Source organism: Plectropomus leopardus, chromosome 8, assembly GCF_008729295.1.
Source record: "Plectropomus leopardus isolate mb chromosome 8, YSFRI_Pleo_2.0, whole genome shotgun sequence".
In the NCBI taxonomy this organism is placed as follows: Eukaryota; Metazoa; Chordata; class Actinopteri; order Perciformes; family Serranidae; genus Plectropomus; species Plectropomus leopardus.
This window is the reverse complement of record NC_056470.1, coordinates 26,648,004-26,675,719: the sequence shown is the minus strand read 5'-3', so window position 1 is coordinate 26,675,719 and position 27,716 is coordinate 26,648,004. Positions and strand designations below refer to the sequence as shown.

At 38.8% G+C, this 27,716-nt stretch overlaps 1 protein-coding gene across 3 annotated transcripts in view; it reads left to right on the top strand.

Annotated features, from left to right (window-relative positions):
* Positions 1-376: 376 nt before the first annotated feature.
* LOC121947553 (protein kinase C and casein kinase substrate in neurons protein 1-like) overlaps positions 377-27,716 on the top strand; it is a 51,793-nt gene continuing 24,453 nt past the window's right edge. The window contains exons 1-2 of one of the 3 annotated variants that reach the window (XM_042492647.1): positions 377-396; positions 16,233-16,304. The gene's annotated coding sequence lies outside the window, so the exon portion shown is untranslated. Of the gene's footprint in view, positions 397-7,551; positions 7,653-7,741; positions 7,813-16,232; positions 16,305-27,716 lie in introns of those variants that run through there. The other 2 variants (XM_042492645.1, XM_042492646.1) reach the window with 2 other exon arrangements.

Below are 27,716 nucleotides of genomic sequence, written 5' to 3'. Positions count from 1 at the left end.
CAAACTGTAGTGTACCAGGCATCTAACGACTAAAATCCTTTGTCTTTTTAAAACATGTTGGTGAAACAATGAGGATCTATAAAGTTGATCATAAAATAATAACCTAAAACCAGATAAAATAACAATTTAGCCCTCGGGTGGACAAATGCGATTGCGTTATTTGTGTACACTAGCCATGACCATTATAACTAATTTATTAACACCCAACACAATGTTTCTCTTTTTCCCCTCATCTGATGGATTAGTGGCCAGAGGAAGTGATCTTACCTCATGGAGTTACTCTGTTCGGTGGTTTTGTTGGTCTGAATGGCTGTCTTGCCTGGCAGAACAGGGATGCCTGGTGCTACCTTTCTGGCAAATCTACAAGAGGTTTCACATGTACGAGAGGATACACAGGTAAGCAAAAATGCATGCACATAACGAATATTGTTGTTCAGATATAAGAAGCAGAACCAGAAGTTTGCTCAGAGTCGAGAGCAAAAGTTATAAACTAGTTATACAACAAATATGTCTTTTAGGCCACACAATCCAAAAGAAAATGTCAATCTCTATCTACCTGCCGTGAGCCTTGGTTTTTTTAGCATCTTTGTTGGTGACCGCTTGGCTCTCGCTGGTCTTAGTGGCTTCAGTTTCATCACTAACAAAGGATAAGTTTGGTTTTTATCATCATGTTCAAGTTGCAAATTATAACTGTTTTATGATAACCTGTGTGCCAAGAGGAAGACGTGATATACAGTCATTCACTTACTTAGAGCAGGAGCTGAGGTAGCTCCCTGTAATGAAAGGATCCTCCAGGATTTCTTCGGGGGTAATCCTGTCTCTGGGCTCCATCTGAAGCATTTCCTTCAGCAGTTCAACACATGCGTTCCTTTCAGCAGCAGTCTTTGCGTTGTTTAGTTCATGTAGCTTCAACTAAAACAAAAACAAAAACATTCAGAGTGACAGCCAAAATAAATATGTCTCATAAAAAGTATTTTGTGTGTGCTCCTCTCAAGGCAGCATCTATTTGACAACCTACTGTTTTTATAGAGTCGAGAGAGGAGAACTTGTATCTCCTGCTTTCCTGCGCCTTCCGCTTTCTTTCAGAGAAATACTCCAGTGGTGTCTTAAAGAAGAAAAAAATCTACTTTAAGTATTGCTTCATCACACTTTTATCTAACAGCAATTTATCCAACAGATGATAATTCATGACAAAAAAGTCCAAAAAGATTCTGGTACTTACCATGAGTGTCCACTGATTTAACACAAGGTTCTTACGCGTCTTGTAGTAGAACAGGCCTGTGTTTATCCCGTCATTCAGAAGCCTCTTTGGAGGTTCGCCCAGGAGGTCAGTGATAAAACGTAGCTACAGACAAAACACAGCAAAACATCATTATTGACGACCCCTATACATTTTTAGCCATAGTAGTCAGATTAAGGGGTAATCACGTTTGTACAGTAACAGTATCCTGAAGATATCTTGACAGTATCCTGTCGGTATGATTTTCAGTACCGTCACAAATACAGACAGTAACCTTGCTGTTAAACTTGTATAGAGATGATGTTTTGAGGATGCAGAAATGAAGAAAGAGATGAAGAAACAAACCAACAGTGGTACTTACCACGTCATATTCTTGTTGCCCGGGGAAAAGTGGAAAGCCGAGGAGCATTTCTGCCATGACTGTGCCAGTGGACCAGATGTCAATGGCCTCATTAAATGGTAGGCCCAGAATGACCTCAGGAGACCTGAATGGGAAAAAAGTAACACATAAAATGAAGAACAACATACATACACCATGAAACTTAGGGATGCACGATCATATCGACACGTCATCGGCAGTGGCCGATATTGGCTTGAAAATGAAATATCGGAATTTGCCAACATACTGATTTCTGCAGATATGACAAGCCAATTTATTTGTACTGACAAAGTGAACATGTACAAAATGAACATCAAGGAGACCGCAGCAACTTGTGGGTCCTTGAATTTAACTATTTCTCACACACATATATATAGAACGCTTTGCAAGTAAGACTCTGTTCAACAAGCCTTTACATGATGGTTTTGTCACTAATCTTTTTTAAAAGCTGAAACATTCAGATTCTGGGGTTATCTTGCCACGTTACAAGCTAAATAGGCTGTATAGTAAAATTTTATTATTTCATTGTTTTAAAGGAAAGTATGAAGATCATTTTGTTTATTTTTGTTTATCATTAAATGACTTAAGCTCTGAGCAGGCTCTGGGGGTTCACCTGTCGCCAAAACTCAGGTATCAAGTGTAATTTTTTTTAACAATGACAAAACCCCTCTTGGAAAATACACAGGGAATCAATATCAAGTCAATCTTAGGGAATAATGCAGTTGCATCCCAGCAGAGTGCTGTCATGTCAGTAACTGACAAGAAACTTGAAGCAAGCAATTTATAACAAAAAGGTCTAAAGGCATCACCTGTTCCAAAGAGGCTGCACACTTTTTCCTGGCCAGACTTCAGATATCTCCAGAGACAAGCCAAAGTCAATGAGCTTCACCCTGAATGGTTGGTTCTTATGATCCACCAGCATGATGTTGTCGTTTTTCAGATCTGTGTGGATCAGTCCAATACTCTTCAGGGCCTGTAACGCTGTGGCTGTCTGCAAGTAAAGTCAGTCACAGAATGTGAAGAAAGTGCAAAAGAAAACCAAACCAATCTTAGAATTCTACTTTCTATGTGGTGCTGTTTTCTTACATCGTGGATGACAGTCCTGATGCCATGTAAAGGCAGAGGCATCCATTTTCTCTGGGCCATGTAATCATAGAGGCTTATATCAAGCACCTCGAACACCATGAAGATCCAGTCGAGGCGGTGGAACCATTCATGGCATCTGACGATGTTGGCCTTGTCAGGGTCTAAACAACGGAGCTTCCTCAGTATGAAAAGCTGCAGACATATGACAAGTTTCAGTCAGTGACAGTTTACTTGATGGCACATCTTTAAAATGTTTTAGAAAATGTGATCTGTGAAAATTGAAATTGATCTTTGAGTTGTGATCATCAAAATGTCACTCACCTCCTGGATGCGTTTTTTCTTTGCACGTCTTTTTTGTAAGACTTTCACAGCCACAGTTTCTTTGGTGTCCCGTTTGATACATTTGAGGACTTGTCCATAGCTGCCCTCTCCCAGAATTTTTACAATCTCATAGTTGTCTGAGATTCTATCTGTTAGGGGCTTTTTAGGCATCTCTGCAAAAATCATTGGAAGCAAAGTGTGAATGTTTTATTTCCAGTAGGCCTACAGACAATTAACCATTTAACATTCGAACATCTTAGGGTATGACTCCACTGCCACTTAATATCTTCAAATAAAGTGAAAGATGGCCCCTTAAGAGTAAGTTGGACCTAATTTTAAAATTTTCAAGAGATAATTAAAGTTGCAAATGCAACTCTGGTATTATATAATTAAATGTAAAATTGAAAATGGCAATAGAAACCTGCTCTATAGGTAGGTTTAAAATATACAAACACACACATTCCTATGCAGTCCTATTGCATCTTACTGTAGTTTAAGTTTTTCCAAGTAAAGAAATAAACTAGATCATTAATAGTTCATGACTGTGTTTTTAAGTCCCATTTTAATGATTTTAATTAGCTTGTTCTGATTTAGCCAAAGAGCATTTTGATTTGAGATGATCAGTTTGCTAAGTGCACTGTATTCAGCTGTCTCGAAAAGTTATATACATTAAAAAAAAAAGACAATAGAGTTGCAATTTATTGAAAAGTTATCAAATTATGTTAATTGCCAAGTAACTTGATGATTGATTCATTGATTTGAGTTATTTTTCAAAGAAGCTAAATTCTTTCATTTGAGCTTCTTAAATGTGGATATTTGCTGGTTTCTTTACTCCTCTGTGACAGTGAACTGAATGTTTTTGGGTTTCGGACAAAACAAGACATTTGAGTACATCATCTTGGGCTTTGGCAAACCCTTATAGAGTTTTTTTTACACAAGTATCTGACTGATTAATAGAGAAAATGATCCACAAAATAATCAGCAGTAAAATTAATCATTATTTGCAGCCCTAGAGGTCATTTACAAGTAGCCACCTGCTGTTCCTTCCTGTGGACTTCTTGCTTATTAAAATACTTCAATAACAGATTTACAGTAATACTGATATATTCATTTTTTTCTTGATTTTTGACTTATGGTTGTAATTTACAAAATCACTTGACATCAGAAAACTAAAGAAAAAACAAACAGTGACTTTACCTGAATCAGCTACAGACGTCTCACAATGTTAAGTTGAATCTTCAGTTGAATTGTTCCAGATCCTGAAACGCTCCGTTCACAAGTTTTCACAAGTGTTCGGCGGTCGTTTCTGGTGCGGTTGTCAGACTGACAGAGATCCACAGTACGATGTGAGTAGAACATTCTGTAGAATGTTTCGTATGTCATGGTGTTCTGTGCTGGAACACTTCCAATGATATCATTAGAACTGCAGAAAATATAGATTTTTGGATTTTTTTTTTTTACCCCAAACCTTTATCTATTCAAAAAACACATTTTACATTTTAAATGCTGTTTACTAGCAAACCCATTTCATGAGAAAGGCCCTTAAATTCACTCTCTCACATGTAGCATGTGAAAAAGTGAACACAAAATAAAGAAAAATGATATGGTGCAATCACCAAAAATGTATACTGCGATGACTGCAGATGTGCTTCAAACTCATGAAATTATATTGCAGTTTATTGAGAATTAATGCTACGACGGTCATTGTTACCCAAGACAACAAACAGACTGGCCTCAATAAAAATGTTTTAATGAGTCAAATATTTGTATAAAAAGTTTGTCACATAACTTTTATTACACAATTCAGAATAAGAGCCGAAAATAGATCTCATAGTGTCCTCGCTGTTTGCAGCAGGATGTTGCACTGTCAGTCTGTTGCCACTAGATGTCACTAAACTCCTTTAAGTTGATTTATCACGACCATGTAAATGTTGGTAAAACTGACTTATGACTTAATAGATCACAATAACCACAAACCAGGCATAGTATGGATCCCCAAATAACGGCAGCCTTTGGCTCCTTCCTCAGAATGCTTTTGTTTTTCTAACATGGGACTTTAATAATTGCTTGTGAGGTTCGGACACGTAAAGTTCGAGATGAACAGAAAGGAACTCATCCGAAATTATTTTGGTTACTTGCAAAACTTTCTTAAATAAAACAGAAATATACACACACATACATATTTTAAATCAGTTTTGTTTCAGTTAATAGAGACATTTTCTGTATATTTCTGTTTTATTTAAGTAAGTTTTGCAAGTAAACAATATAATTTCAGTTTGGTTTCTTTTTTCTTATGTCTAGTTTTTTATTTCAGTTAACAAAAACAAAAAAACATTTTTATTTAGTTAAGTTTGAACTATAATGACCTTACAGTGTTCAGCATAGCCACAGCATAGTGAATAAGGAGGCATTATATTTTGAGGCGAGGGGGTAAGGAAAAAGAAAGAGCCCCTAAGATTTCATTTTGTCTGTGTTCACGTCTAGAAGAAGCTTTTAGTATCAAGAAAATATATATTTGGATTAAATTGTTTGCGTATTATTATTTAATGTTTTGTATAGGTTAGGGGTCAAGATTAGGCATGCAGTAGAGACAGTTCCTGAGCATTTACACATGTAACAAGTGAAAGAGATCATGTGCATCAAAGCATATATGCTCTGGTGATGAACAATTGTGCAGTAATGTGTGACTGAAGTGATCAAATAGACAATCTGTATCATCATATCATTAGCATAAAGTTATTGCTCCTCAGAGTCAAACCCAAGCCAACATCCAGCTAATCTGCGTTAAGGCATTTGCTCCTCCAGCAACCTCATCTCCACAAAATAAACACCTCCTCTCCTCACCCTGTTTGTGTTAGATGTTGAGTGGCTTTGGCAGGGCGCTTTGCTCCACCGAGAATTGAAAGAGCCAGCGCTGCAAAAACAAAACAAGAATATTCTTTCCCCAGATTTAACATAGATGTTTGCTGGTGCCTAACTTCAGCACTTTCATTTGATTTCTTTCCGTGGGAAACTGGATAATTAGCACTCTGTCAGACTATAGGCAGATGAAATTTTAAAAGGGTTAGCACACATGAACCCATAAAGATTGAAGGCAGGTGGTGTTGTGTCTGGTGGTTTGTCCATCAATACAGAGTGCACTAAAAGGGAAGGGTAAAATGGAAAAAGCCTGCAATGTGAGCGTTGAGTGGTTAGAGATGTGCTTAAACCACAGACATGTTGTCATTTCTCTAAAAGTAACAAGCAGGGTGGTTTTGAGCCACTAGAGAGAAAAACACAAATAGCTGTGATTTATTTTATACTCAAAGTTAGTTTGAATTCACTTTATTGAAAAAGATAAATAGATGTCCTTGACTGATCCCAAGTTGAGAAATTATTTTGTTTCAGCAGCAGGTTATTGAGGCATTGCACAGTAGCAGTAAAAAAACACAGTGATACTCATCACTAGAGATGACTAAAAAAAATATATATCAATAGCTCTAGAGAATGAGATGTGCAAATTTGCCATGTGCAAGGTTATTGATGAGAGAGGAGACTAAGAAAATGAAAAAAAGAGGAGTGTTATGATGCAAACATTTGACAGAAATATAAGCACCTGGACCTTGTGATTTTAATGAAATTCTCACATTTTAATCAACCCAAAAAGGTTTACAGTGTCTTTTAGCAAGCTAACAGGCTCAGCAAATCTGACCCTGGGTCATTCAAACACAAAACAGTCATTCAAAAAATGACAAAACACAGATTTTTGTGCAACAATTCTCTTTGACCTCGAGATTCCGTAAAATGTGTCTATTGTTATCTTTCTGCTCGCCAATGGGTTGCTTAGTCACCGTTCTGTTTACATTGGATTTGGCTCTTTGAGTAAACGTCATGTTATACCGTCACCAAGGGAGCACTTTGGTACAAAAATGGGACTTTGGCACAGCTGTGTAAGCCAGCAGGCGAGCAGAGCTTGCTTTTATGTACTTGAAACAGTGGATGGAGATTCAGCAGGCCTGTTAAGGCAGCTAAAGGACAAAAACACTCAGCTCCCTCCCCTGCAGTGGAGTGCAATGTGGGCGTGGTTGACAAGAAATTCAGTGACTCCTCCTCCTTCCATCCCGCTCTCCTTATTGGTTGAAAAGTGGAAGTCACATTTGGGGCTCTCCCCATTATTGAAACAGCTTTATTATTTTAGTAATGATCTATATCTATGATGCAAAATATTTCCCACATACTTAAATGTGCTGCACATAAAACTTTAATCCGCATCAAAACTTCAACGTGCACATGACCCACTTTCACCTGCAGATGCTGACACATCTGGAAAAGCTTCCCTGAGCTCATGTGCTAAATGGTGAGAAGGCAATTTCAGGCAACATTCCCGTTTCCAAGTTGCGTCCGCTGCACTCGTTTCTCCCTGCAGCCTATTTCTGTCGTCCATTGAAAAGGAAATCGCTGGGCCATCCCCCCGACGCGCGCCTGTGCTGTGGAGCTCCCCCTTGCTGCGTGCATCGTGATCTAGTGGATGCAGAGTCGTGCAGCGAGAACGCAGGGTCACCTTCTGTCACTGCAAGGGGAAATACTGAATAAATTGCAGCACAGGCTGTTGGGTTGTAGTGCACCTCAGCGGCAGCAGCATCTCTGGTAAGTCAGCCAGTGCGTATGTGATGTGATCCGCGTCGATGCCACATTGCTGCACTGGGAAGCTGAGCATCCTTTTAGCAAAGGGCGACGCAGGGATAAAGCCATCATTTCACATCGTTTGGAGAATGTCTCATCCTGTCTCTTCTGCAATACAAACCAAGTAATGCAGATTTATTTGCAATACTGTAGCTATGGCAATTTTGAATTATGCATGCGTCATTTTCAATGGTGTTCAGTTTGCACACGCAAAGGGTGACAGGGACCATCTTGCATCATCTTGGATTACTACTGCATGCTTTGCTCGCATGCTAAACTACATTTTTGAGTCGTTTGGTTTGGTTTTTGCACAGAAATGAGCCTGCAGGGTGATGCAGGGTGTTGTTTCACTGTGCAGCTGTTTCATTGCCCTTCAGTTTGATAAGAAATTTGACCCCAGTGTCCAAAGTGTATTTGCAGTGCTTTATGATTATCTGCTTCAATATTCCCAGTATGCCAATATGATATATGAGCTTTGTTATAGTAGATGGAGATGGTGGTCAAGGCTGGGGGAAGGATTGCCATTTTATGTTCCTTTCCATGCGTCAAACGAGTAAACAAGACCAGGAGCGCGAACTACGTCGATTAAATATGTCGTAATCAGCACTGCTTTATGTCCATAGTGGGTTTTATTCGGTGCAAATACACTAGATGAAGCAGGAATCGCCCTGTTTTGTATGTGAGGATTTCTCGGTGAAATGGACGCGAATGTTAATGAGTGAGAGCACTCTGCTCTGACGTTATGTAATTGGTTGTCACAGCAAAGAGAGGAGCCATCTCTAGCGTCATTGTGTTTTTTTTCTCTCTCTCTCTGACAAACCAACAGAGGAGGAGCATCCTGCTTTCTACATGGGATTAGGTGCATGTGGTCGTTTTAATCATTCATCAAATCTGCTCCCGAGCTGAAATGCATCCAGGCTTACAGCTGACTAAAAGTATCCCATAGCCACGTTTATGCGTGAGGCTTGCTGAGGATGTTATTTAGCTGTTTCTGGTTAATGTGATGTCTTCAAAACATTGATCCGTGCATGAAAGCATGCTACAGCTACCATCCACACACAATGCATGGCATATTAAAGGGCTGCTGTGTGTTTTTTTTTGTGTCTGCGGCTTCAAACGGTGACGTGGCAGATGAGTGGCAGGTGGCTCGTGCCCGCCTCAGCTTGTTTTGGAGCTGTCCGCGGTGCTGAATTCACTGTTTGCTGGAGTGCGTGTCTGTCAGCAGCCAAGGTGCCCCCAAGAGAGGCCGACACGAGGCTGCAGAGAGGAGATGATGATACTGTCAGGGGGGTAATCCAATTGCGTTGCGGAAAGGGGAGTCTAAGAGTACCTGCTATTTATTAGCAGGCTACTCACTCTTCACAGTGGAGGCCAGTTAAAAGCAGAGCATCAACAGGACGTGCTTGGTATTTTAGCAAAGGCAGAATATTTGACAGATATGTAGCAGTAGTTTCAGGCTGTATGTACGGTGGCCCTGAGGGTCAAAGCACACATTTCAGAAAAATAACATGTCACAAAATATGGCATTTTCGAAAACAGAGCGACATTTCACAAAACACCACAATGTCATGTTTTTATGAAATGTGTTTTCTGAAACTTTGATACCCTCAGGGCCACCATACTTATGGCATGTGACCTTTTAAAATGAAGCAATATTTTGTGCTGTGACCCCCCCCCCAAAAAAAATTGATGGCCCTTTTGAAGGGTTAGCACTTCAACCAGCTAAATAGACTACACATATTTACTATTTACATGGAGAATAAAAAACAAAAAAAAAGGGAAAGTCGTAGAAAAAACAAATACATTTTTGTTCCACACAAATTTTCTTTTTATCCCTTTAATCACTGTGTGGACCATCAGATTTATCCACAGTTACAAGGAGAGGTGTCACAATATACTCTTATCAGTGATAACCATAATATTTAAAGATGACATGAAAAGAAATCTGTAGCGGCATATTAAAGCCTTAATTTTGGTCACGTAAATAAAAACAGGTGTCGAACTTCAGTGCCTTTTTCCTTCTTACTTAATTGTGTCCACAGCACCAAATATAGTAAATTGCCAGTTAGCAAAAGCTGACATTGACTATCTCGGCACATTTATAATCTTGGGCAAAGAATTGAATGCCTGCTTGTGTTTATGCAACATTTGAAAAGTTAGCGGTCTTTTGATAAAGATACTACTCTGTAGGACTTTCCTAAAAACAGTATATTGACTTATGCAGAAGCAATCCCTCTCAGTCATCACTCATGACCCACTCTCAGTGTGTGTCTGTGTATTTTCTTCTTGTTTTCTGTGTTTGGGATTTTTATGGGTGTGTACCTCCACAACACTCGGTGAGGTCAGGGCTTTAAAAATGTATTGACCATGTGCCAGACCGTAAGCAGCAGGCCCTCAAGAGACACTGTGCCAAAGAAGCTCAACTATAGCGAGGCAAAATGCCAAAGTAGAGTGAATATGGGGTCATCTTTTACCGTCACTTTTTGCTGGCAAGCATGTTTACAAACAAAAACTTATGATATTACATAGTATACCTTTAAACATATGTAGAAAATATGTCTCCAGGTTTTAAAGTAGGTATTGAAAGTGTTTTAGTATCAATACTAAAACTCAATATTTCAAATATTCAGCTGGTAATCCTCACAGTCTGTACCATAACTGTATTTCTCTATTTATAAGCATTTGTTTGTGTTTGTACGCTGCTCGGCTGTGTCCTTGAGCTCATAATTAAGTCACAAACTATCATTCCTCTGCCTTTTGAAGCTGTTAATTTTCTAAAGCCACAAGTGTGTCCTCTCGAACTTCTTGTATCGCTCATTGTGTTTCTGCAGTGCCGTTCATTTTGTGTTTCCACGCTTGACTTGTTTGTGTTTTTGATTATGGCGATGCAGAATCTTCCTGCTCAGGAGGCTTGTTGTCAGGATTTGCACTCAGGAAACCGCCGGCTTGATCTGTGGTTATCTTTAACCTTTAATAGAAAACAGTGGTCGTGACATTAATAATATCTACCAAAGGGATCATAGTGAGAGCGTACAGCGAGCCAGGAAGTAAAAATGTAATAGTTTGGGGCAGTTTTGCTAAATGGTTTAGGCAGTTTTTAATCCGACTTCAATTTGGTTTCTTTTTGGCCATGTCCATAATAACTGACAAAGGATTAACAGGAGCGTGGGATTTGTGGGAAGCTGCAGTTCAGGCTTTTTGTCATTTGGTTGTTTGCTCTTCTGTTAATGTCAAACATTTAAAACATGCAGCACTTCTGACAAGTGAGGGCTGCGTTGCTCTTATTACAGTGCACGCCAGTTAAAACTATAGTTTTGCTTCACACGTGGCACTAATTCATTTCTAGCCGCAGTTTTCCTTTGCTTTATCTCTTCTCTTATGTTGCGTTACGATGCATCAAGACAAAGTGAGCAGAGAGAAACGGGTGCATAATGCTGATACATGCAAATGGTTTTTTCAGTTTTCAGATCCACGTAATCCAAAATATTCCGTCAGATCTGATTTTTGCTGTGTCTCTCACATGGAGGAATGTGGTGTTTCCTCATGTTTGTGACCTTTATGTTGCTGCGTTACATTGTCAGCCTTTGGTGTTTGCGGATGCTCCTGTGTGAGGCAGACACGACAATGTGTGAAATAGTGGGGTTTTTTATGTGTTGTGTTGATGAAAGGGTTAAAGGCTGCCGCTCCTGTGTTAGAAGAGGAGATAGTGGTGTCTGACAAGGTGTGAAAAAAGAGGCAATGTAAGAACAGAGAGTCTGAAGGGCAGCTGGAGTGTCTCATCTCTCTGAGTGCAGAGGAGAAAAGCACACCGGCGAAGGCTCTATCCTTGGTGGAAGATTTATGACATTGGAGGTGATCTAAACAACCTACGGCGCCTTTTACACCACTGAAGGAATTTTTTCTGTTTGATTTTACGCTAAACGCTACTAAAGATCAACAGAAGTGGGATTAATACTCTCTTTCTTTTCTGAAATACAAAAGGGAGGTGCTAATTTCAACATTAATAAGAACATCTTTTCCGACGAGTTTATCTACAATCGATAATGTTTCTCCTGTTTTCTACTTAAACAAGAGCCTTTCACTCTGGAGAGCAGTACGAGCGAGGTCCATGTCACCAGGTGGCTTTCACCATCATGTCAGTGTTTGTGTCCTCTGAACCTTCATCATGTAGCTGTGGCTCAACCTGAGGCAGAGCACTGACTCACTGTGTGTCACGATCCTTTTGGGTAATTCAAAATGGAGTCCCAGCGTGGCGGTCGAGGGTATGAATGAATCATGTGCTAGTTTGGATCGATACTGGTGTGAATGGTTGAACATCAGTGGGCTGGTGCTGAAGCATTGTTTTGTTGACAGTTGAGCGTACCTGTGAATGCAACAGTTTCAGGTCACTGCTGTGAACACTAGAGGGTGTCAGATGATATCATGTTGACTTCTTGACTGGAGAGTGAAGCGGGTCATCATGGTGTGCGTGTATGTTTTGCCAAGACTGAAATTCTGTATCAGAAGCAAACTGCAACTTGACTGGAAATCTATTTTCCAAACTTTATCCGATGTTTTTGGCATGTGGCAGAGCCTGATCCTTTGATGGCCATACTGGGTGTCTCAGGAGAGGATAGTCCTCTTCATAGAGCCAATTACAGGATTTTAGCTTTGATAATGGTTTCAGCTGACAGGTTACTTCTCCTAAATTGGAAGTTACAGTTAAATTTTATGGTGACAAAATGTCATGCAGCACCTACAACTAGCGAAGCTCAGTTGTGTCAGGTTGTTCTGCGAACAGATTTGATTTCTTTTTAATCCTTTGTCAGTGATTTATTCTTTTTATGTACTTTGTTATCTGTAAAACACAAAAATGTTGTCTGCATTGAACTTATCTGTATATTTTGAATAATTAAGATACTATGGAGTTATACATCAGCTGAATAATGAAAATGTGACAAAAAAGAAGTTTTAAAAGCTTTCTGATGTGCCATTATGGAGGTGTATGTCGTTTATGGTTTGTGGTATACATTTTTGGCCAGCTCAAAGATGCCAAAATACTCCTGACATTTTACAATTTTCCTTTTTGTCTTTCACTCATTTGAGTGAGTCACATTTGAGTCACTTTGCCACATTTGTTTGCGATGCTGACAGGTTATTTAAACTTTTCATCCCACAGCCAAACAGCTCAATTTGATTCGCCCTGGTCTCTTAAATGGATGCCTGTGCGAATAAATGTACCAACGCACATACAGCTTTGCACAGCTCTGGTTCTGACTGTAACCCTGATATTTAAATATCAGAATAATTTTGGAATGCACATTTTTGCTGTCCCTATATTTATGTTGCAAGTGATAGCAACCAAAGGCCAAGAATTGGTTGCTAATTTCTCTAAATCGTTGTCAATGGCGACCAGGTCACTGTGACAGTCAGTATATATGGTAAAGAAAACAAGCATATATTGACATTTGAATTAAAAACTGGGAACGGATTATTTTTGGCATCTTTGCTTAAATAAAATAAATCTCCAAATCTGATAAATCAGCTAGTTTTCTGTTGACTGTCAGTAATTGTTTCATCTCTGTCAGAAACTTAAGCAATCTGTGAAGTAATTGAAGATTTCTGCATTAGAGGACTGCTGATCTATGTGCCTTTGTGACTGAACATTCAGATGAAAAACACTAGTGGCATAAAGTGACCATGACTCAGCATTTTGACATGATGTCGAGCCAGAATCTGTTGGATGTGGCCGTTTTCAGGCATCTCATGGTGCCCACATCTCAGGTTGCTTCATCTGATGGGTGGGCTGCTTCATCGCTGGTTTTTGCCTGAAATTCAGTCCATCCATCTGTTATCTAAACTGCTTATCCAGCTCATAACGTGCAGTAGGAGTGTATCCCAGCACACACACAGAAACATAGGGGTACACGCTGCACAGGGAGCACTTGTGCAAAATGCAGAAAAGACAGTAAGTAGTGTCAATCACATTACATTTCTGAAGACACTGTAAGCTGAATTTAAGTCATTTTAGCCTCATTAATATTCTTTGCCAAATGTCCAGATATTAAAGACAAGACAAGATGGCTGTATGATGATATGAGCATGATGCTAAAGCTGGAGCTGCAGCTAGCGATTGTTTTTGTTATTGATTAATTTGGATTAAAATGGTTAAAAAAAAAAAATCCCAGAGACACCTTCAAACTGTGTGGTATTTCCTTCAAACAGTTTAAACCCAGAGATATTCCATTTTAAATTAATTAATACAGAAAGAGTTGGAGTGAATGTTCGAAATGTTTGTTTGATAAATGTCAGTGATCCAAATCTTTACTACTTTACTTTTCTTTCACTCTTTTAGTTGATTAATTGTTTTTGCAGTAGATAAAATCTTGATCCGAGTGTTTTAAATTGTATCAAACCACAAATTATTTCCCTGCACAGTCTAGTTCTCTTTTCCTTTTGGTTCATTTAATGTGTTTTCAACATTTCGCGCACCAGTGTAATTCTTGTAGAAGTGCACTCCGAGTGCAGACCTCCGACAAGGCCATATGCTCTATCTCTCAGTGTTAATAAAAGTGAAAAATAATTTGCGTATTCGCTGCACGATTCAGACCCTCTTCAAAATTTAATGCGTTCCTCCTTGGCCCATTCTTTTGGACCAGTAGTTTTTCTATAATCCTGCTGTAGAACAGACGAACAAACAAACCAAACCAAAAACATTACCTCTTGGTGAAGGTAAAAAGAGCACCATGACCCAGTGGATGATCCCAGTACAAGTGTGTATAAACATTTCATGAAACACGTTTAGTATCAGATAGTTGCAGGGAGGATTTAAACGTAGTAGCTTAAATAACATAGTAACAGACTGGTTAAATATCAGCTCTGTCTAAAAAAACAGTATGTGATGATCAGATTTGAAGTGATAATTGCATTCTCACACCAAATGGGAGCTTCAAACCTCAATATATACAGTAGATGACTATCACTTGCTGGAAAACACTGATTTTAGTCACAGTAATATCTCGACAATCAAATGATTCATCTGTCCAATATAACACAACAAAATACAGTTACAGTTACAATAAACCAGCTTCTACCTTTTTGGAGTTCATTGTCGAGTATATTTATCCAATATACTTCCCGATACTATCTACATTGCTGTTTATTTTTGTAGTGTAGGTGAGCAGTAGGGTTATGCATTTACAAGAATCCGGCGATACATTACGTATGTACCCATCGCCATTTGCTTGTGAGTGCCAGATTGGTACTGCGCATGTGCAACTCTCAAAAGCAATTAGAAGGAAGATGTCTCACTCCTTAGCTACTTCCATCATCAGCTCCAGAAAAATGATGTATTTAATTCCTTTTTACCTCAAGATTTACTAGATTTACTTGCCCTGCGCAATCCTTGGTGATGGTGTTGACGCACTCTTTGTGACTGTTTCATAGGCTCGTGCTGTTGTGTTTTTGCTCAGGATATGTTGTTAAATTGGAGTAAAAGAGTCAAATGGTTGAAGATAGATTACAATACTTGCACTTTTACTTTTACAACATTTCTTGATTTACTTTGCTTATTTTATGTGTACTTATTGACCTTTTGTTTGCTAGTTTGTTTACTTTTCTTGATTGCATGACTGTTGTAATTTGTATTTGCTGATTATGCTTCTTGAGATGAGATTCTTTATACGCCCCAGTGGTCTCCTAAATCTCACCTGCACACATGTTGTTTTGTTTTTGCATTTCTGTTGTTATGTTTTTTGCAAATGAATCTTAAACCTTAAACAACACTGCTATCTAGGGTTTGAGGGTTTAAACATAACACAAAATGAACCACCATCACCGATCTTTGCATGTAAAATCTTTTTTTTTAATAGTGTTTTTCAGAAACGATACAGTATACAAAACATAATGTTATGATACTCGTGTGTGTTGATAGTTTCTTAGTGAGCGGTTTGTGTTGAGTTTTGTGCTCTGTGTGGGATGCATATCGCTACAATATGGTTTGTGTTAATGACAGTAGAAAGGTTACACTTATTAAAATTAATGCTGAGTACATAACTTATACATTACATTATGTGCTCATCATGTATCTGTGTGATATGTTGTCTACTGACACATATCGTTCAAAAATCATTGTAAAATTCACAGCAAAGTCATTATCCTTTCACTCTATTGAGATGACACCGTACATAATTACTGTTAACAGCATATGAGCAGTAAAATTCATAACTTTTATTATAACTGGTTCATAATTCTTCCAATGTTTAATTATATACAACAGTTGGTGTATTAGTATACAACTAAAGTAACAGAGCAGGCTGATATTAATAAAATCTTTTACCTCCCTGAGTGTCAGAGTTTAATAATCTCCGCTTAATTGTGACAGTTCAAAATTAAATTCAACTAACCTTTTAATATCTTCGCCACTGTTATTATAATTGGTGTTCTGACACTTTGTTTCAATCATGTTGGGCTGATTTCCATTTGTTTTCCCATTAGCAGAGCACTTGCACTCACTGTTACTCGATCCTCAAAAGACTGACCCCAACATCTCATGTTTTATTTCAGGTGATCTCCTGCAGGGGACCAACAGCTCTCTCTAAGGTTTATGGAAACCTGACCTCCTATTTGGAGGAGAAGGTGAGTTGCACCTGTTTGTGTTGTCTGTTCTCTGAAATCTTCCTTTTCTCTTGATCCTCATTTAATCTTGGATGCTCTAGGAGACCACCAAGTGATTTTAAAGACCTTTTGTATAATGTATAATGCTAACACACACCAATTGAGGTAATTAATAGCTCTTCATCAGTGGTGTTAATATTTCATGAGGGCGTTCCAGTCTGTCAGGGAGCTAACTGGAGGTCATTTTTTTTGTTTCTTATGCTGCCCTCATGCCAAACGACTTTTCAAGCTATTTCACTGATGCAGACAAATTTGTCATGGTGGAATAAAATCATGAGACCTTTTGCTCGTTCCCTCGGTTTGTTTGCGCTCCTGTGATCTTGACCATTTGATGGTGTTAAGGAGTGAACAAGACTTTAGCGTGTCTCTGATCAACAAGCCAGCGTTTATTTTAGCTAGAAATCTTCATTTTTGGGGGCACCACAGTAGCTCCCCTGGTAGAGCGCACACTCCATGGACAAAGACGGTGTTGTTACTTCAGCAGCCTGAATTTGACTCCAACCCGGAGCACTTTGCTTGCATGTTGTCTCCTACAGGATTCCCACTGTCACTGAAAACCTGGAAAAGTCATGGAATTTCACAATCATGTTTTCCAGGCATGGAAAAGTCATGGGACTAGACTTTAGAAAAGCAGTAGAATTTGCTTTGTGTAATGAAATAAATCTTCTGTCAAAAACCTTCCACATAATAGCACTGACAGCAAATCTGAGTTCTGTAGCTGTTGACGTAACGTAGCTGAAATGTGTGCCGATGTTTTGTTTACCATCACAGACGTTTCTTCATTTTCTCCTCATGCTCTGTCTCTACCTTCATGCCAAACCTCCGGGCAAGTGGGGCAAGAAAAAAAACTATAATGGGTCCTCGAAAACTCATGGAAAAGTTTTAAAAATTTTCTCTATGAAACTGTGTGGGAATGCTGCCCCTATCTCGTCTTCCCCCTTTCCTGTCACTTTTTGTCTGTTCTGTTTATAACGGTAAAAAGAACAAAAAAAATAACATTTAATAAAAGAAAGGAAAAAACCTAATTTTTTAAAACTATACCCCTCTTACTCCCTAAGTCTCGTCTCACCGAAATAACACAGTTAACTAACAGGCTGGTATCAAGTTGAGGCAACAAAATCCAAAATGTAAAACTCTGATATAAATACAGTTGATCTTTATAGATTATATTTATTGCCAAATTGACAAAAATTATTGTTGTCACATGATGCTTTTCTAGAGTTATCTGTTGTTTTGCAGCCACATAAGGAATTATTAATATGTTGTATTTCTTAAAGGGAGTTTGATATAATATTTAATCTCAAAGGAATCCAGTTAAATTCTTAAAAATAGTGACCCTGCAAGTTAATCAGTATTCACAAAAGGTTAGTTTGTGACATGGTAGGCATTTATAATTAGACTTTTATATTGAATTGTTCTTCGTGTGGTCTACTCAGTGCATGAGCGTGCACTGCATGATTAACATTACGTGTAGGATTACAGCACTACTTAAGGGTTGCATTTCAGCTCTCTAGTGATCGTATCCACTGATCTGTATTCTCTTCAGGTTGCAATAACATTTAAACGCTCTTAATAATTCACCTAACTTTTGCTTTTAGAGGTTTTATCAGGAATTGTATTTCCTCCCTAAGAGCAGATCTCGTTTTCTCACTAGAGAGAATATCTCAGGAGTGATTATTGATTTCCCGGTTTGATATCTTTGTTGTGTGTGCGTTATGGCAGCAGCACCTCAGCGCAGCAGCAGGGAGGTTAAGCAGCTGTTTGATAAGCACAGCCTGTTGTCTGTATATGCAAGAAGGCTCATCAGAACACGATGGCCCAGTTCAGTGAGGCTTCTCCAGGGATCCTGTGCAGTTTGTACTGTGAGAGGAAGCTGGGTCAGAAAATAAACAAAGTGTACTCAAAGGCTGAGCAGGAACTTAAGAGCCCACAAAGGAAATATTTTCGCCAGCAGCAATATTGTACCTGTTAGTCATGTCCAGACAATATTTTGTGCTTTACTCTCTGGCCTCAGCTACATCGTTTGTCCACAAATACAGTGCTGATATTTTCTTTTGCAGAAATGTTTGTGTTCTCACTTTTTAGATTTAGAAAATGGCTCATTAGATCAGAGGATCCTTAATTTTCAATTATTTATTTTGAAATATCTAATTAAAGCAGTAAGTGGCATTGTCCAGGTAGATTGCAAGTACTGCACTTCCATGCTTTGTTTTCGAGATAATTGTGAAAATGTAAACTTGGCTCTTACAGCGCCATCTTGAGGTCAGTAAGCACCATTTTACGTCCCGTAAATGAAGGTGGAATTTGCAAACCACCTGTCAATTTTGTGAGTTTTCATCCCACGGTTTTGTCTGTACAAACACTTTTAAAAAGAAAAATTGTAATAAGTAGAAGAAAGAAGGAGATAATAAGAACAAAAGCAACATGGCTCCAGCAGTGAATTGTGCTGCTTGGACCCCTAATTAAGGAGAAGATGTACCAATTTGATTCCACATTTTAATCATATCAACACGGCATTTTTTAATAATCACAAAACATATTACCTAGTCTAGTAATGTCTTTATTCCAAAGTCTTTATCCAGTCACGATTATTTCAATCATAAATCAAGAAGCATGTCTTTGATGTGATAATACATCTGGAATGATGTGCTATAATAAAAACAGCTCTGTGTAGGAAAAGGAAGTAGAGTTAACAATCTTGTGGTAGCAACACAGTGAGTACTAATTTTTAAAGAGCATGCAGTCAAATAAATCCAGTCACTTAATTCAATTGATTTCTTATCTGTCAGCCACACTTTGCTGCATGGACTATAAAAATTTGGAAAGTAGGATTGTGATATTCTAAATTCTTAGAGTCAGATTTCGAGTTGCTCACTGTTTCCTCTTCATGCCAGTTGGGACTCGTTGGCTTGTTTATGCCTTCAGGCTGTTTAGCCAATCCCCACATGGAAACATTTACACCAGACTTATTTATTTTTCTTCCTTCTTTATTTAACAACCAGCAGCACTAGTTTGGCTCCTGATTAGGCATATCCATCCACCACACTCAAAGCCAAATTGGCAATGGCTGCTCTCAAGTGTGCTTCAAATAGACACTACAGGTATTTGCCAACTCCAAGTATGATATAGTCTTGAGTTTAGGTTGTGTCTTCAAGCTGTCACATTGTGTGTTTTTTGCTAGTTGACTCTCATTGCAAAAGATTGCAAGTGAGAGACCAGTCTGTATTTTTGCAATTCGGGTCTGATTTGAGTCTCAGGTCTGCAGGCCTGTCACTGGGCACACAGTCAGTTACGCTACCCAAATGGCCTCTGGGTATTATAGGTGAGTATAAATAGGGATGTAAGGTGATTATAGTCTGGGCATTCAGTTGACGCATCTCTGGTGTTGTTGCTTGTGTTCTCCTGTCAGGTTCCTGTTATCATGATCATATTTCAATCAGGAGAGACAGGTGAATGAAGTAAAGATAATTATTACAGATTACAGGTGTACGGCTTAACAGGTAATGGGATCATTAAGATTTGACAGAAAGACTTAGACTCCAGAGGGAGATTTTGTAATTGAGGGGCGTCTGGAGTTCAGACACTGTTGTTGGTGGCTGATGACTCTTCTCAGACTGATAAATATGATAAATATGCAAAGACTAGGTGATGATGGGGATGTGGAGGGTGTACGCAACTGCAGCATGAACGCACTAAAGGAAGAGAGTCATATTTAAAAGAAGAAGCAGCAAGATGATAGGCTTACAGTGAAAGTGTGTCACTGTGCTATTGATTAACTGTGATCAGCTGAAAGAACAGCTGGTGTCTCAATTGTTGGCCACAGACAAGGACAGCAAGAATTTGTAAGTGAGCATGCATGCTAGGAGTGAATGGCATTACATAGATAGGCATAGATATTTATTAGTCCTTTACGAAATTTGTCACGTACTGTTCAGCATTTGTCAGAAAAGTAAACAGACAACTATGTCAACAGATTAAAAAAAAAAAACATTAGCATGTAAAAGTATAGTCATCTGCACTGTGCTCAAAAAGCATTGAGACGTGCAAAAGAAATACGTCGTAAATGGATATTTCATACAGATAAAAAGACAAGGAGTCAGAGGAACAAAATAAAATATATTGAGACAGTTATAAAATACAAGAATACATTTTACAGTGCAGTGTAAGGAATGAATGAATATTTGATATTTAAAAAGGCAGCAGCAAACAGAAAAGTCTTCGGCCTTCAGCAGACCTGCTGTTTTCTGGGAGTTTGTTTCAGTTATGTAGTGCATACAAAATATATGCTGCTTCTCCATGTAAGCTCTTGACTTTGGGGACACAAAGCAGACCTGTCCCAGAAGACCTGAGAGGTCTCAGTGGTTCATTTACCTGTATCAAGGAAATATTTATTGCACTGATACTATATCCGACACACCATTTGACTTTTTTTAATATATTGACTCGTGGGCGGCACTTTGAGGGCGGTATCTTGTCACCATGTTGGTGGTCAGTATTTACAACCCAGTCAGCAGAATAAATGCTGGCATTGTACGTTTCTCAAAACCAAAGAAATGTAACATTTATACATGGTCATGAAGTGGATATTTTGAAACTTTAAGTTTCATCAACACTGTGGTTAACATGTGGTTATGTTTGGAAAAAAAAACACTTGGTTATGGTTAGGTTAAGATAAAACACCTGCTATGAGCAGCACAATCACAGCTGAAAATGCCACCAATTTCTTGCAAAAAAAACTAAAACAAAAAAAGGTTATGTTGTTTCTTGGTTTTGAACAGTACATTGATATGCAGAAACATACAACGCCAACATTTTCTTCTGATGACTGCACATATATTTAAAGAGTGAGTGAGCATATATTAGCATGCAAGCAAGCTAAACCAAGATGGTGTCGGTGAACTATTTTTTGGAAAATGTTTTTTGAAGCTTTTTATTACCTTTTAAAAACAAAGTGAAAGCAGCTGATAGGAGATTTTTATTTTGCTGTGTAAGCAGCCCCTTCTCTCTTCCCTCCCACATAGAGACTAGAAGCAAAGATACATTTTATTATCGGGAACATTGAGTCTCCGACTGGCTTTCGTAGTCAGTATGAAAACATTTCATTTAGAAGTTACATGTATAGCCATTACTCTGGAAAGTGAACCAAAAGCTGTTACTAACAAGCCTCGGGGCTGTTTTCGGTAAATGAAAATGCATTTAAGTTCGGCTGTTGATGGGGGCAACCAGTGAGATATACACTGCATAACCCTTTTTAGTTAAAATAATCAGCGGTGCTCTCTTCTTTTCAGTAACTCCACCTCCCACTCTCCTCTCGTCTCATAAATTCATGTTTACATGTTCAGGCAGTGCGTTTGTAGGTAGCTCATCAGTATTCAGTGCAGCATCAGGCAGCTAAACAGTAAGAAGGCGGAAAGAGCAGCATTCCCAGATTGACTGTTGCCTTGCTCATTTACTCCCTCCCTTACCCTGCTCCCTCTTTCTGTGATATCGGGAAAAACTGGACTGGAACCAGAGCCTCCATCCTTTCTGCTCCATCTCACAGCTGCTGCTGCATGTCTGCAGTCCATTCCTTCATCACCACCCATCACAATATGTCTGTCTCCCCCTCCTCCACTCTGCTCTGCCTCTCTTGTCCGTCTCTCGCTGCCCTCCCCCGGCCGTTTTTTCCCCCTGTCTTCGCCACGCTGTCACCAGGAGGCTTGTGGCATGAGGCTTGATAGTTACATAACCACTGCAGCAGCGCTCGGGACGGCGTGTTAAATCTCAGTCGCAAGTGTTTGTGTGTGTTTATAGGTGCTGCCCCAAAATGTATGTTTCTGCTCAAAAACCAAATTTGTAGAGGGGTCCAGTGACCATCCATTCAATAGTCTCTCTCTGTCCTTCTGTTTGTTTCCTGCTGCCGGGGATCTCTCACTGTTTAAAAAGGGATTTTTGGTACATATCCTCACAAAGTGTCTGGCATGGGCAGATCAGTAGGGTAGCTGTGTGGACAAATTCAAGATTTCAATACGCGAAATATGCGTTTCTCATGGATAATTTTACATTTTACATTTATTTTTTTCAAGAAATCATGTTGTAATTGATGTTGAATGTATCGAAACAAGGGCAGCCATGCTAGTGGCGCTGTGAGGCTGTTCTTGGGCACAGCAGTGTTTCATGCTGCTACTAATTTCTTATAATTGCTCATTGCTTTTTGTTTTCATGTTTCTGAAAGAAATCAAACCAGTTTGCTCCGAGTTAAATACTTGAAAGGCATCTGAGCGCAGGAAAAGAGAAGTGATGTTGACACAGGTTTTAAAAGGCTTGTTAGACAATTTTTCAGGTCACAATTTGCTAGCTTATCTAAAAAGTACCAGGATGTCCTAATGCGAGCTGATGAGAATGTGCATGAGGCACAAAAGTTTTTAGTATTGTATCTGTGACTATTCAAATATCTTCAATGCCTTTTTTGGAATTTTATGGTTGAACAGGGAGTTTCATGCCCGTCCAAGAGTTTGGAAATGTTCCAGCAGCCAGTAACCTCATTGTGTCTCAGCAGATATTAAATATAACGTTTACCTCTGGATCCCTGGACAACTGAAACATTATGACACCTCCCATTCAATCCTCTGTAGGACCTTATTTTTCAAGTATAATAGATGTTAAATAATCTCTTTCACTGTGAGGTGAGCCCTCCTTAGACCTGGTTGGATGAGCAGACACCACCCACTGTACTATCGCTGCTTCTAACAACTGTTTTGGAAATCACACATTCTCAATAAAACTGAAAACAGCCATGTAGTTACAGAGTCAGTTACAGAGTTACAGTTATATCTGCACAGTGTCTAATTTGTAGTGATAGTTGTTAACAAGGTTAGAGAGACAGTGAGTCGTGTCATCACTACAATGGCTCATTGATTGATCTGGCTGAGGGCCTCATTAAATTCGTAGTAGGCGTTTTACAGCCTTTCACTGATAGTTAAAGCAGGCAGTAATGTAAAATTATATACTTGCATTGTTTTAAGAGGTGTTACAGTATTTAGATTTACGGGAGCACAATAACATAAAATCTGACTTTTGCAAGTTATGATAAGGGAAGGACAAAACTTTTATAACGCTGTGTCAGGAATGTCACTTAGTTAATGGGTAAGACTCCACATTTTTGTCTGTAGGTGTGTTTCTTTGTGACTTTTGGCATGGCAGTGTTGGTTGTTCCACCACTTTGGTCTTTTCTGAGATATCTCCTCAGCTATTCATTGTTTTTCCATGAAATTTAGTGCAGATAATTATTTTCGCCTCAGGATGAATTGCAATGACTTTGGTTACCCTCTAACATCTCACTTCATCATCAAAGTGCAAAACTAATGACATTCCCATTAACTTAACCTTTACTTCGTGTTTGTGCTGATTACCAAATGTTAACAACGAAACATGTTAACACTGTGTCACTGTGAGTGTGTTACCATGCCAACATTAACATGCTGCTCATTACAGCCTAATAGAGCTGTTTGAATGGCTGTGTTGACTTTCATTCAGTGATCATTCCTGCATGGAGTGTATAGGTTGGCTGTTTTCATATTATTGTGGTTTTAAACTTGAAAAAGGCCCATTCATGCCCAAACATTTCTGCATCTCTGAGCCAAAGATCTAAAACCAAAGTCATTTTGTGATTATTTATTTCTAGCTCAGTCCTCTGAATAAAATGTTGGCATTTCATGTGACGTCGTACATGAGTTAACAAACAACAAAATCAGATGTGTTTTAGTGAGCCATTCCAGTGCTATCAGCAGCCTTATTTGTACCAAATATGGGTGTTGTATAAATACCCATTGCTGTTTTTCCAGCTGGGATTGTGGCACAACTTGTAGTTGTTGTTTTTTTCCCAGACATCCCTGCATTTTCAGCAGGGATTTTGCCCCAAAAACAAGGTATTTTAAGCCTTTTCCTACACATAACCAAGTGCTTTTTGTGCCTTAACCATCCATTCATTAAGCATTAGTGTATTACATAATACACTAAGTATAGTATTACATAGTGTTCTTTAAATGCATATTTTAAAAGTATTCACAACATAATAACGGAAGTAATGCATCCATGGATGTAGAAATGAACAATACAACAAAAAAAAATTGTCAGTGCCCATTTGATTTATTATTATTTTGTCCTGGCAACTATTACATAGTCAGATGTTCTAGTGGGAGACAACATTTGTTCTTTTTCCTGTTAGGATTTTCATTTTAAATATCTTGTGGGTCATTTGTTAATTTGATTGTGCTCACTCTCTTTAAGAAAAATTCAATTGAAAAAACAAAACAAAAAAAGATTATTTTATTCAATTTTTTAAGAAATAAGCATGTACACCATGATTTTATAAAATTGGTCCATGATTATAAGGCACAGCACCAAAATAATAACATGCACAGTATAATGAAGTTAAATGATAATTATTGTGTACGTCAATCCGATTCATAGCCACTGTTCCCAGTTTAGACGTTTGTCCACAGGTTTTATCTGTTCAATTCCAGGTTTCTTCCATTTCTGCAGAAAAACAGTCTTTCCATCAATATAATGTTATAAAAAAATCCAAAGTCTTGTGTTATTATTACATTATTTTGATAAACTGCTTAAGAAACAAGCTTGACGAGCTCATGTTGTTTTTTTAATTGAGTTGATTTTTATTTCAGTGTTAAATGACATTGCACATACCTAGTCTTTGTTTACATTTAGTTTGCAACAGTTACTCTAAGAGGATGTTTCATTGTGGCAGTGCATTACCTCAGCGCTCTGCTGTCATTGGATAGTCCTTGTATCAAACGAGACATTGGAGATTGAATCAGCGTACAAACTGTTTTGTGAGCTGTCAGATGACAATCCCTACCAGCTCCATATGACCTGCAGCTGACCATGACCTCTGACCTCCCTGGCGGGTGGTAGAGGAGGAAGAGAACATTTCCCCACAGAAATCCATGACATATAATATTAATGTGTTTTTTTGTTATTTACATCCCAGTGCTGACGAATTTGTGTGTGATTGTTAGATGAACAGTGGCACACCTGGCTAACTCACACAGCTAAAAAAAGTGGATATTGATTGAAAATAGGCCACAGGAAAGCACCCCTCTCTCACTCTCACACATGCTCAAATGCAAAGACCAAACAGGGATGTAGAAACTTGATTCTTGTGCACTCAGAGCACCTCTGGAGGCATTCATAATCAGATAGCTGAGTCATCCTGCGCTTGTTTGCTTGAAATCATGAAACACACAGCTAGCCGGCACTGCACAGGCCTCTTTGGATGGGGATTCTTCGTCAAAATACCTGACATTATAAATCTGACTGGAATGTATATTTGATCAGTTCCTCTTCTGTTGTTATGAAGAAATATTAATCTGCAGAATGTCTGAGTTTGATGTTGGAGACAGATTGGAAGTGACGTCTTGCTGCAGGTTATAAGAGTGCCACCCTCATCTTATTCAAGTATGCAGTGGTGAAACTAAATATACCCAAGTGCTGTGAGTGATTATTTCCTTACTGCGGAAAGCCACATGGGTAGCACACTTTTTGTCCTTGCTTATATTGATTTTCTACTTGTTCTGCTAATCGCAATGATTCTTAAAGGGGACCTGTTTTGTTTTGCCTTATTGTCTGTCAAATATATCATGTTAAATTGTAGGATGTTCATACAAGCCCAAAGTTTAAAATAATGAGCTAAATGTTTGTAAAAGAAATCCCTGTGTGCAACATTGTGACTTTATGATTTATATGCTCATCTGCTCAATGCACAGTTGACTGCGAGTGTTTACATACAGAGCCTACACTGCTATAAGTAGCTACATGTTAACCTCAGGGAAACACAATTTTGGTTGTGATTAATTTCAGAATGATTTCAGATCATATTCCTACGGGAACATGTCTGGTTGTGAAGATTTTGGTTTAGAAGCTTTTACTTATGATTTTTCTCTGTAGAAAGTGCCAATATACTCTGTTACAGTTATTCCCTGTGCTTTTTTTCTCCCAAGAGTGTTTGCCCAGTGCCATAACGTACTGTGATTGGCTACTACTACTATACAATATAAGATATATGATACCATGGTACCATTTTTGATGCTGTGGGGAAAAACTGACACACACACACACACACACACACACACACACACAAGGTAATTGCTGTGAGCTTTAGAGGGCCGCATTCCCACACACGCAGTTGATACACACACTTTCCCTATCTCTCTCTCTCTGTTTTCACACAGCGACTTGTATTTTCCCGGTTAGCAGCAGAGAACAGCAGAATGACTGTAGTAAACATTACAAGACAGCGAGGCTCTAGAGAGGGTGCTGGTGCATCGATACAGCGGAAAATGAATACTAAAACTGTTTTAAATTTTCAGAATTGTTAAGTATTGATAAATATCCATTTTTTACAACACTACTATATGCTGTGATTGGCTAGTACTTTTTTATGCCAATCTGTCAGAGTCAGAGGCAGTTAGGGTTAGTCCCCAACCTCTGTGATGGTGCAGAGATACAGAAATCCTTTTCTATGGAGACTTTTTGGAGGGGCGCTTACAGAGTCAGACCCAAAAACGAGTGTCTCAGACAGAGGGTGAATGCAAGTGTTCCAGCACAGATATCATGTGAAAAATAAAGTTTAGAAAGTATATAAATAAAGTATTTGAAATCCAAAATACAAGTGTAAAACAAAAAATGAAATCAATAGGTCACCTTTAACAAATAAATGTTAAAAAAAAAAAAAAAACAATCTGTCTACATATACTTCTGTTTCAGGGGCTTTCCTCTGTTGTCTCAGCTAAAGTTAGCTGATATAGGAGAGAGAGGAGATGTGGTTAGGTTTTCTCCCTAAATTTGGTTGCAGACTCCCTATTTGGATCAACAAATCCATTCAGATTTGACTCTCCTTCTCTATGCCTCAGCAAGCAGAGAAAAAGACTCACGGCAAACACGTTCAGCTGATGAATAACACAACACCCTCCACCCTCACTGGGTTTCCCTCACTTCCCCTCTTTCTCTATCTGCACTCTTTTATCTCGCTCAGATTGTGGCATCTTTTTGGAAATAGTCTCTCCTCTTTGGTCCCTGTTTTGCGCTCATACTTCACAAGTTCCCCTCCCGTGTTTGTTGGTGCATGCACATTCTGGAGGACGTCTGTTGATTATGGGATGGACAGCTGACATTGCGTCACCCAACCAGCCTTCTTGCTGCTGTCTAAAGCGCCGGTCACATGGTCAGCTTAATGACGGCCTGGGCTGTTACGGCGTGTGTGAAGTCTGCACAAGGCAGCTCTGTCTCCTGGCAACATCCAACAGCCTGCTTATTCTGCGCTGCACCGTGAGATGAATCACATCTCTGTCCTGATGTGTTCAGCTGCCGTTCTGG